This window comes from Colobus angolensis, unplaced genomic scaffold (assembly GCF_000951035.1).
Source record: "Colobus angolensis palliatus isolate OR3802 unplaced genomic scaffold, Cang.pa_1.0 Scaffold6, whole genome shotgun sequence".
In the NCBI taxonomy this organism is placed as follows: Eukaryota; Metazoa; Chordata; class Mammalia; order Primates; family Cercopithecidae; genus Colobus; species Colobus angolensis.
This window is the reverse complement of record NW_012119598.1, coordinates 534,189-546,577: the sequence shown is the minus strand read 5'-3', so window position 1 is coordinate 546,577 and position 12,389 is coordinate 534,189.

The window sequence follows — 12,389 nt, the reverse complement described above, 5'->3', positions numbered from 1 at the left end:
AAAAAAAAAAAAAAAAGAATGAAAACCAATCAATTCCATAATTTACACATGTATTGAAACATCACATTGTATCCCATAAACATATACAATTACTATTTATCAATTAAATATAAAATAAAACTTTAAAAATTTTGAAAAAATGTATTTTAAACAATAGTAAGAACGTAGAGCATTATTTGTGTCAGAAAAAATAAAATTCAAAGTGAAAATTTTCATAAGATTGTGATTATTAGTTATAAAAGGGACAGTTTGCCAAGGAGTTATAATATAGTTATGCATTGCTTAACAAAGGGGATTCATTCCAGAAATGAGTTGTTAGGTGATTTTGTCATGCAAACATCATGGCGTGTACTTACAAAACCTACATGGTATAGCCTACTTCACATCTAGGCCGTATGCTCCTAGGCTACAAACCTGTACAGCACATCACTGTACTGAATACTTCAGACAATCGTAACATGATGGTATTTGTGTATCTGAATCTGTCTAAACATAGAAGAGGTAATGTATTGTGCTACAACATAATGTTGGTTATGTCACTCGGCAGCAGAAATTTTTTACCTCTGTTCTATTATCCATGATCATCTCATGAGATCTGCTCTGTGTATGCAGTCCATCATTGGTCAAAATGTCCTTATGTGGTGCATGACTGTAGTTACAAATCTTTATGTGCCTAATAACAGTTTCAAAACAATAAGGCATAAACTGAGAGAAGTTCAAAGAGAAATGTACAAATCCATAATCATGGTGGGAAGAGTTAAGAAATTCCCCTCTCGGCCGGGCGCGGTGGCTCAAGCCTGTCATCCCAGCACTTTGGGAGGCCGAGACGGGCGGATCACGAGGTCAGGAGATCGAGACCATCCTGGTTAACACGGTGAAACCCCGTCTCTACTAAAAATACAAAAACTAGCCGGGCGAGGTGGCGGGTGCCTGTAGTCCCAGCTACTCTGGAGGCTGAGGCAGGAGAATGGCGTAAACCCGGGAGGCGGAGCTTGCAGAAAAAAAAAAAAAAAGAAATTCCCCTCTCTCAGATGTTGACAAATAAACGAAATTTAAGTGAGAATATGTAGGGTTCAAATCAATTAACACATTTTACGAATAACTCTACATAGAATTTTATAGCCCCCAAAAGAGACTACATTATTTTTACACACTTAAGGTACAAGAATAAAAATCAGAGACCAAGCCATAAAGAAAAGCCACATTCCAAAAACGCAGAATGTTCACAACAAAAATGACTGCAAAAGAGGAAATAAAAAATGAAATTATGCATATGGTAACTTAAGAAAGAGAATCCAAAACTATTCGTAGTGATTACTTCTGGAGAAGAGAGTGGGGGGTGAATATGGAATTTTTACATTTCGCCACATGTATGAAGTATTTGCTCGAAGATTTTATGTTATTATATTTATTTATTTATTTATTTTTGAGACAGGGTCTCACTCTGTTGCCCTGACTGGAGTGCAGTGGTGCAATCCCAGTTCACTGCAGCCTTGACCTTCCAAGTTCAGGTGATCCTCCTACCTCAGCCTCCCAAGTATTGGAGACTACAGGCGTGTGCCACCATGCCTGGTTAGTTTTTGTATTTTTTGTAGAGACAGGGTTTTGCCATGTTGCCCAGGCTGGTTTTGACTCCTAGGCTCAAGCAATCCACCTGCATTGGCCTCCCAATGTGGTGGGATTACAGGCGTGAGCCATGGTGCCCAACCTGCTTGACGTTTGTATTACTGAGTGTGTAATTTTCAATTGTTTAAGGTAACAGGTAGATAAAGTAACAAATGAGTATATAATAAGCTCCCTTTTCCAATTTATAAAAAAACACTGAAAAAATAAGTAGTTTAGAAATAAAGTCATAAAAACAATTATGTAGGTTTTTATAACTATGGATGTTGACAAAGCAGTAGCTTTGTCTATGGATGATGACAAAGCAGTAGCCTGGGTAAACGTGCAGCCTCAAAGGTTCCGATTAGACAATAATAAACACGAGTGAAATAAGCATTCAACTGAAAACAGCTTTCTAAAGTCCCCTCCAAATTAAAGAAAGGCCAATCCAAATAAAAGGTACAAACATCGAAAAGAGATAAGACTATTATTTGCAGTTACTACAGTTACTACAGTTATCTACTATAAACACAACCTAGAGAATCGATGGAAACATCCAGTAATCCAGTAAATAAGAATAAAACAAAATGATACTTTTGCTCCTTATTTAGACAAAATTTAGATTTCCCACTGTTGCTAGGGATGTGGGAAACAGACACACGAATATAACATTGGTGGAGATATAAATTGGTCAACTTTTTAAAAGTTTTAACGTTTATATATATATATACACACACACAAACACACACACACACACACATATCATCGAGATGGGGGGGTCTCACTAGGTTGCCCAGACTAGTCTCAAACTCTAAGGCTCAAGTGCTCTTCCCACTTCAGTCTCCCAAATAGTTGTGGTTACAGGTATATGCAACCACGCCCAGCTAAACTGGTCTATTTTTGACAGCAATTCAGGAGAATCTACCAAAGTTTCAAACACACTTATCCTTGGACAAATAACTGCACTCGTGATTATTCTGTTAATTCTAGAGCAACAGTTCCACATCCATTTGAAGAAACCTGTGCAAGGAATTTGCTGCAGCATTGTTTGAAATCACAGAAAATTAGGAGCAATCTAAATATTTACCAACTTGTAAAATACATTCTCATCTGTTTATGCTATGGAATACCACGTGGAATGAAAAAGAATGATATCAATATATTGACAGAGACTCTGTAGGACATATTGTTAATTTAAAGCATATACAAATGAAAAAACAGACGTTTTGTCAGATACAGCTGTTGGCTGTCCAAAAAGCAATTGTCAACTGCCTTCTTTGATGTCGTTCCCCCTGGTGGTTGAAAGAGTTAAACATCGGCCTTTCTAGCTTCCACTGCATCTAGAAGTGGCGTGTGACACACTTGGCAAATGAAATGTACAGCAGTCTGTCAGTGGGTTTCTGGGAAATATTTTCCTGATGAAAGGCTGGGTACAGCAGCCCTTTCCTTTTTTTCTTACATTGAACACACAGGGATGTAGCAGGTGGACTGTGGGAGGGGCCGTCTTGCAGCCACAAGGTCAACAGCACAAAGGAAAGCCCCTGAGAATTATTAAGACAGGCTGGGCACAGTGGCTCATGCCTGTAATCCCAGCACTTTTGGAGGCAGAGGTGGGAGAATGGTTTGAGGCCAGGAGTTTGAGACCAGCCTGAGCAACATGGCAAAACTCCGTCTTTACAAAAAGTATGAAAATCAGCTGGGTATGGTGGTGCGTGCCTGTAGTCCCAGCTTCTTGGGGTAAACAGGCAGGAGGATCACTTGAGATCAGGAGGTCAAGGTTGCAATGAGCTGAGATCACACCACTCCTCTCCAGCCTGGGTGAGAAAGTGAGATCCTTTCTCAAAAAAACGGAATGACTAAGACAGTGGGGCCACCTAATGTCACCGAGCCACTGAGCTAACTCTCAGACCTACTTATGTACAGAATTCTTGGATTGTGAGTCAAATAAAAACACCATTTATTTAAGTCACTTTTAGTAAAAGATTCTAGATGAACGCATTTCTGACAGATACAACCCCATATTGGTATAGGTACATACATGTAAATGCATAGAGAAGATTTGTAACAATTCACACCAAATTGTATATGACTACAACTCAGGAATGACATGGGATTGCCTTTTCACGCTAAATGCTTTTGTAGTATTCTGATTTTTTTTCTTTTTTCTTTCTCTTTTGTTTTTTGAGATAGGGGCTTGCTCTGTCACCCAGGCTGGAGTGCAGTAGTGCAATCAGCTCACTGCAGCCTCAAACCCCTGGGCTCTAGCAATGCTCCCACCTCAGCTTCCCCACTAGCTGGGACCACAGACATGTGCCACCATCCCTGGCTAATTTTTTTTTTTTTTTTTTTGAGACAGAGTCTTGCTTTGACACCAGGCTGGATCGCAGTGCGTAATCTTGGCTCACTGCAACCTCCGCCTCCCAGGTTCAAGCAATTCTCCTGCCTCAGCCTCCCAAGTAGCTGGGACTACAGGTGAGTACCACCATGTCCAGCTAATTTTTTCATATTTTTAGCAGAGACAGCGTTTCACCATGTTGGCCAGGATGGTCTCGATCTCTTGACCTCGTGATCCACCCGCCTTGGCCTCCCAAAGTGCTGGGATTTCAGGCATGAGCCACCGCGCCCGGTCAGGTATTTTTTCTTTTTTTAGAAATGGGGCCTTGTTATGTTGCCCCAGTTGGTCTTGAACTCCAGGGCTCAAGTGATCCTCTTGCCTCAGCCTCTCAAAGTGCTGGGATTACAGGCTTGAGCCACTGCACAGAGCCTCTGAATTTTTTCAATAAGGAAGTTTTTATGTATCAATCACATAATTCAAAAAAATGTAGAAAATAGAAAAATAAAACCTCACTGTTGGGTTTTGGGATTACAGCCACATAGAAACAAAAAGAGTGTCAGTCATAGTTTCATCACCAAGAAAAAAATGTCAATTTGCTCTCTTTTTTTTAATGAAATATGAAATAAAACATAAAATTAATAATAATAAAAAAAGTCCAAAGCAGGAGTAAAAGTTTCTTAAAAAGCTTTAGAACAGTAAGGAAAGGAAGGAAAGGAAAGGAAGGAAAGAAAGTACGCTTGGAAGAGGGCCAAGTGGGCAACTTGAGAAACCAAGCAACCAAGCGCGTGGCTTGACCTCTTGACTCGTGGTTTTCTCCGCTGGCATACTTCTGGGATCTCGCGTTACTTCTCCCCACTCCTGAGATCTTACTGGGAAGCTGCAGATCAGTTTCACGTGAGGATCAGGTATCTATTGGGAGACTGTCTTTCCCTGGGGCTGGCTGTGACCAGTCAATTAATAAATTTTATGTTTTGGGAGGTTTTGATTTATAGAAAAATGGAGCAGATAGTACAGATAGTTCCTATGTACTTCCTCCCACCAGTTTCCCTTGTTTATTAACATCTTGAATTAGTGTGTTACATTTGTCACCATCAATGAGCCAATATTGATACACTATTATTAACTGAATTCTATGCTTTATACCAAGGTCACTTTGTGTTATACAGTTCATGGGTCTTGATAAATGCTGAATGTCGTGCCTACCCCATACACCATACAGTATCACACCGAACAGTTTCACTGCCTTCAAATTCCTTGTGCTCTGTCTACTCTTCCCTCCTTCTCCCCACCCTCCATCCCTGGCAACCACAGATAATTTTTTTTTTTTTTTTTAGACGAAGTTTCACTCTTGTTGCCCAGGCTGGAGTGCAATGGCATGATCTTGGCTTACCGCAATCTCCGCCTCCCAGGTTCAAGTGATTCTCCTGCCTCAGCCTCCCGAATGGCTGGGATTACAGGCACGCGCCACGACACCCGGCTAATTTTTGTATTTTCAGTGGAGACAGGGTTTCTCCATGTTGGTCAGGCTGGTCTCGAACTCCTGACTTCGTGATCTGCCTGCATCGGCCACCTAAAGTGCTGGGATTACAGGCGTGAGTCACCGTGCCCGGCCAACCACAGATACTTATATTGTCTCCATACTTTTGCCTTTTCTTTTTAGAATGTCACACAGTTGGAATCATGCAGTATATAACCTTTTCAGATAGGCATCTTTCAATTAGCAACATGCACTTAAAGTTTTTCCGTGTCTTTTCATGGCTCGAGATCTCACTTCTTTTTTTTTTTTTTTTTTAGACAGTCTCTCTCTGTCACCAGACTGGAGTGCAGTGGCGCGATCTTGGCTCACTGCAACCTCCGCCTCCCGGGTTCAAGCAATTCTCCTGCCTCAGCCTCCCGAGTAGCTGGGACTACAGGTGGGTGCCACGACGCCCAGCTAATTTTTTGTATTTCTTAGTAGAGACGGGGTTTCACCGTGTTAGCCAGGTTGGTCTTGATCTTTTGACCTCGTGATCCACCCGCCTTGGCCTCCCAAAGTGCTGGGATTACAGGCATGAGCCACTCCGCCCAGCTAGAGTTCACTTATTTGTAGCACTGAATAATATTCCATTGTCTGGATGTGCTACAGTTTACCCATTCACCTACTCAAGGACATCTTAGTTGTTTCCAATTTTTGGGCATTACAGACGAAGCTGCTGTAAACATCTGTGTGTAGCTTTTTCTATGGGCATACGTTTCAACTCAATTGGGTATATATCTAGGAGCACAATTGCTGAATTGTACAGTCAGACTGTTTAAATTTGTAAGACGCTGCCAAACTGTCTTCCGAAGTAGCTGTACTATTTTGTACTCCTTGCCAGCAACGAATGAGAGTTCCTGTTGCTCTGTATACATTTGGTATTGTCAGATTTGGGGATGTTAGCATTTTGATACGTGTGCAGTGGTATCTCACTGTGGCTTTCATTTGCAACGATCTCCTGACATATGGCGTTGCACATCTGTTCATATGCTTATTTGCCATCTGTTGCTCTCTTTTCATAAAGTGTGTAACCTAGGTAACAGCTGGAGTCTTCCAGCCCCTTGAAAATCAGATAAGATTTATTAAATTCCTTATTCCAAGCTCTGTGAAGGCGCTAATGCCTATTCCAGATAAATGTAGACTAGATTAGACAAGGAAAGACTCATAGCAGTGGATGAATTTGCAATACTTAACATTCTTTACACGTGTTAAGTATTGAGGGTTTTACAAATGCCTTCCCTGCACTATCTCATTTACACTGGGCAATAACCTTGTCTCAGATAGGCATGGCAGGTATCATCCCATTTTAAAAATCAGAATGGGGACCAGGTACAGTGGCTCATGCCTGTGATCCCAACACTTCAGGAGGCAGAGGTGGGAGGATCGCTTGAGGTCAGGAGTTTGAAACTAGCCTAAACAACATAGCAAGACCCCTTATCCCCACAAAAAAAAAAAAAAGAAAAAATTAACTGGGCTCAGTGGCATGCACCTGTAATCCCACTTATTTGGAAGGCTGAGATGGAAGGATTGCTTGAGCCCAGGAGCTGGAGGGTACAGTGGGTATGACTGTGCCACTGCACTCCAGCCTGGGTGACAGAGTGGGACCTTGTTTCTTAAAAGAAAATCAGGGTGAATTTCTCTGAAAATTCGGTGAATTGTCCCAGCTTATAAAACTCTAAGTGGCAAAGCTGGGACATGAACAAAGTCTTTTTTACTCTGAAGCTAGAGCTCTTTTCACTATGCCCCTAAATTCCTTCAGGAGGAAACCGCTTTTATCCCAACAACCTGGGAGGGCAGTAGCCATCATTATCTCCTGTGGCTGTGAGGGTCCTTGACATTTCCGAGTCCACACAGTCGGGAAGTGGTGGGAAGTCTGAGTTCTTTACTACTGCATCTAGGAACTTGATTTGGGGTAGAGCTGGGGTGTGGGGTCTTCATCCCTCCCAGAGGGGCTTTGATTGCATCCCGCTTTGTGTTGATCGGGAAGGCTGGACATTCAGAGCAGGGTGTGGGGCAAGGGGGAAGGAGTGCACTAAGCATGTTTTTCTTTCCTGATACTTTGACATCTTGGGGCCTTGCTGACACTTGGGGGACGACCCCTCACAGAGCTAGCCAGTTCCCAGAGATAATAAAGGACTCCCGCCCAGAAGCAGGCCTTTCATGTGCAAACCAACCAATCCAGAGCCCACACCCCACCAAAACCCCAAAGCACAAATTTCAAGTGAACACACTGATGGATTTAAGCATATCAGAAATAAGATCTTTTTTTTAAGCAAAGGACAACATAGGTAGGCATTAGTAAAATAAGAGACTGAAAAGGGTATCTCCAACACTGAAAACATAAAGGCTAATATCCAGACTATATGAGCAAACTGCAGATCAAAGACAAATCAAATAGAAAAATAGGCAACGGTTATGAAGAGAATAATCACTGAAAGAAAATGGAATGACTAACAAGTCTGTGAAGAGATGCATAAATTCATTAGTAATCAGAAATTCAAATTAAAACAACAATGAATGCCTCTTCACAGTCATCAGACTGGTAAACTAGTAAATGGGATAATGCCAAGTGCAGAAGAAAATGTGGGAAAACAGAGGAGTGGAGACATGAACAGGCACTTCAGAGAGATTCCCACCAGTACGGGGCAATGGAATATGGGTATATATTGCTGGATGGCTAACTTTATGTGTCAACCTGATCAGGCTATAGTACCCAGATATTTGGTTCAACTCTTTATTCTACATATTGCAGTGAAGGCCTTTTTTTTAGATGTGATGAATGTTTAACTCAGTGGACCTGAATAAAGTAGATGATCCTCCTTTAAGGTGGGTGATCTATTCAGTTGAAGGTCTTAAGACTAAGGACCTGGGGAAGAAGGAATTCTGCCTCCAGATGGCCTTTGGAATTGAGCTCCCATATCACCTCTTCCCTAGGCCTACAGCCTGCCAGCCTGCTGGCCTTCTGATATGATTTGGCTCTGTGTCCCCACCCAAATCTCATCTCAATTTGTAATCCCTACGTGTTGAGGGAGGGACCTGTAATCCCCACACGTCAAGGGTGGGAGGTGATTGGATCATGCGGGTGGTTTCCCCCATGCTGTTCTTATGATAGTAAGTGAGTTCTCATGAGGGCTGGTGGTTTTACAAGTGCTCAGAAATTCCTCCTTCGCTCTTCTCTCTCCTGCTGCCTTGTGAAGAGGGTGACTGCTTCTTTTTCTGCCATGATTGTAAGTTTCCTGAGGCCTCCACAGACATGCGGAGCTGTGAGTAAATTAAACCTCCTTCCTTTATAAATTATCCAGTCTCAGGGAAGTTCTCTATAGCAGTGTGAAAACGGACTAATATGCCTTCCATGCAAATTTTAGTTTTGCTAGTCTTCACAATCATGTGAAGGAATTGCCATTCATTAAAATCGAAACTCTTTCTCTCTCTCTCTCTACACACACCACACACACACACACACACACACACACACACACAATAATTTGAATGTGTCCCCAAAGTTCATATGTTAGAAACTTAATCTCAAATACAGCAGTGTTGAGAGAGGTGGGACATTTAAGAAGTGATTTATGTCAATATCTCAATAGTGCATTTATTACACAAGTGAGCTTAACTTCCTCTTGCTCTTACCCTCTCTTGTCTTCCACCTTCTGCTCTGTTACAACACAGCAAGAAGATCCTTGCCAGATGGTGGCACATTGATACTGAACTTCCCAACTCCGGAAGTAAGAGCCAAATACATTTTTATTGTTTATAAATTATCCAGCCTGTGGTATTCTGTTATAGCAGCAGTAAGGCAACACCCAATTGGTTCTATTTCTCTGGAGAGCCCTGACTAATAAACTTGTGTTGCTGAAATCTCCCTTCTCTGGCCTGGCTCCATCCCAAGGCAAGAGAGTAAAGGTTTTCACTTTGGAGGAAGGGGGCCGTTTGAGGAAAAAGAGCCCCAAATCCTGACACTGGCTGGGTTCCCTCTGTGTTCCACACGGTGAAGCCCATCAGTCAACAGGTCTCGGCAGTGCACCAGAACATTCAGTCAGCGTTTTTGTGCCTCCTTCTTAAATGGTACATACAGAAAGTCAAGATTTCCGGATATTTGCAGAATGCATCCGGCATGAAAAACAGGCCAAAACAAACAAAGAAAAGGGACTCAGAGGGAAAAGAAGCAATACTGGGAGGAAAAGACAAACAAATCAAAAATTACCCACCTCCTCAGATGACAAAAGGAATGATCAAATTCATGGAACAAAACCAGGAGGACTTAAAATAAATAAGAAGAGGTTTTGGAAATTTAAATATGACAACAGGAATTTTTTTAAATGCTAGAAGAGAAAGTTAGAGAAGTTTCCAGAAAGCATAACAAAAGATAGAAAGGATAAGAAAATGAGAGGGCTAGTCCTGGAGAATAATTTGCGTCTGGTGGAAATTCCACAAATAAAGAATAAGAAAAATAACAGGGAAATAACTATCAAAGAAATAGCACCAGGCATGGTGGCTTACCCCTGTAATCCAGCACTTTGGGAGGACAAGAGAGGAGGATCACTTGAGCCCAGGAGTTCGAGACAAGCCTGGGCAGCTTGGTAAAACCCTGTCTCTACTAAAAAATGGAAAAATTAGTTGGGCGTGGTCATGCACGCCTGTAGTCCCAGCTACTTGGGAGGCTGAGCTGGGAGGATTGCTTGAGCCTGGAAGGTCAAAGCTGCAGTGAACTGAGATTGCACCACTACACTCCAGCCTGGGCCACAGAGCAAGACGCTGTCTCAGAAAACAAACAAATAAACAAATAAAAAACCCATCAACAATGACAAAAAACCACTCTGGGCCCAGGATAATGAATGAAGAGAAAGAGACTCATACCAGGGCACATCTTCGTGAACATTAGGGATTAAAGAAAAGATCCCAGAAGTTTCTTGAAAAAATATCAGGTCAAATAGCAAAGGATATGGGAATCAGAAAAGCAACTGACTTCTCAACAACACTGGTAAGTATTAATGCCTTCAAATTCTGAAGGAAAATTATTTCAAACACAGTATTCGATAGGCGGGCAAACTATCAATCAAGTAGGAGAGGAAAATAAAGACACTTCAATACCTGCAAAGTTAAAAAAAAAAAAAGGGACCTCCCATTATCTTACCTCAGGAAGTAAATGAAAGATTTATTCAATTAAAGGTGAAGAAAACAGAGACTATGTTACGCGAACGAGGTAAGGGGACTTCCCAGGAGAATGAAGCAGGCCCAGAGGACAGCCAGGAGGAGGAGCTTGCAGGGCGTGTCTAGAGCAAACAAAACAAACATGTGACAGGTTTCTAGATATCTTGGACCATAATGAGAGGAGTTTGAAAGTTGTATTGGAGAGTTTTGGGCCAAAATTAGTGAGCAGTACATATTTAGTAAAAAGCTAAGCCAAATTGGCCAGGCACAGTGGCTCACACCTGTAATCCCAGCACTTTGGGAGGCCGAGGCAGGCAGATCACTTGAGGTCAAGAGTACAAGACCAGCCCGGCCAACATGGGGAAACCCCGCCTCTACTAAAATATAAAATATTAGCATCACTTACACTTTTTGTGTGTTTCCTTGTATTCCACACATTTCTCAACCAACTTTAGTCTAGCTTTCGGCTCCTCATGCCACCCAAACAGCCCCTGATAAATCAATCAGGGATCCTTACATTGTTAATGGCAAAGCGTACTTGAGCCTCATCGGACTTGACTTCTTGGCTGCATTTAACTCTATGGACCACTTGGCCTCGCTTCTTGAGAGTCTCTTTCCCTTGACCTCAGTGATCCAGCGCTTGGTCTCCTGGACTGCCAGCCATGGAGATGTTCCTTCAGGCTTCGCTGCCTCTTCTTGGACACCACATGCTGCTTTTCCTCAAAGGGTGGGGGCCCTAGGCTCTCCTATCTCACCATGCTGTCTCCAAAGCCCATCTTGTTCAGTCGCATCTATAATCTGCCTACTACAGATGACTTAGAAATTGTCTCCGGCCCAACCTGTCCTCTGAACCCAAGGTCAGCATCACCCTTTTGAACAACTCAGAGTTTCCCTCAATGTGAGCATGCTCCAAACCAAACTCCTGACTTTGACCCTAGTCCTGGTCCTCTTCCAGCAGCCCCTGTCTCCATCACCATCCAGATGGGCAAGCCAGGCGCTCAGATCCACTCTCCACCACTCCTTTCCCTCATCCCCTTTCCCAAGTACCATCAGTGGTAGTTTGAAGATGTTTCTCAAATCCATTCACTTTCTTCTATGTCCACCACCACCACCAAAAACAGTAGCAACATTGTTCAGACTGTTTTGTCTCACCTGAACTACTGCAAATGGGACAGCAGGCAGTGACCTTATCAACTCGCAAATCTCATGTCACTCTCCTGCTTCCAGAATAGGTAACTCCCCTAGCGTGGCCCCTGCACCACCTCCACTCACTCTGCTCCACTCAACTTGGCCTTATTTGGCTCCTCCTACCTTCCGCGTCCCCTCACAGCACAGATCTTTTTTTTTTTTTTAATTATACTTTAAGTTCTAGAGTACACGTGCACAACATGAAGGTTTGTTACATACGTATACATGTGCCATGTTGGTGTGCTGCACCCGTTAACTCGTCATTTACGTTAGGTATATCTCATAATGCTATCCCTCCCCCCTGCCCCCACCCTACGACAGGCCCCAGTGTGTGATATTCCCCACCCTGTGTCCAGCTGTTCTCATTTTTCAATTCCCACCTATGAGTGAGAACATGCGGTGTTTGGTTTTCTGTCCTTGCGATAGTTTGCTCAGAATTACGGTTTCCAACTTCATCCATGTCCCCACAAAGGACATGAGCTCATCATTTTTTATGGCTGCATAGTATTGCATGGTGTATATGTGCCACATTTTCTTAATCCAGTCTATCATTGATGGACATTTGGGTTGGTTCCAAGTCTTTGCTATTGTGAA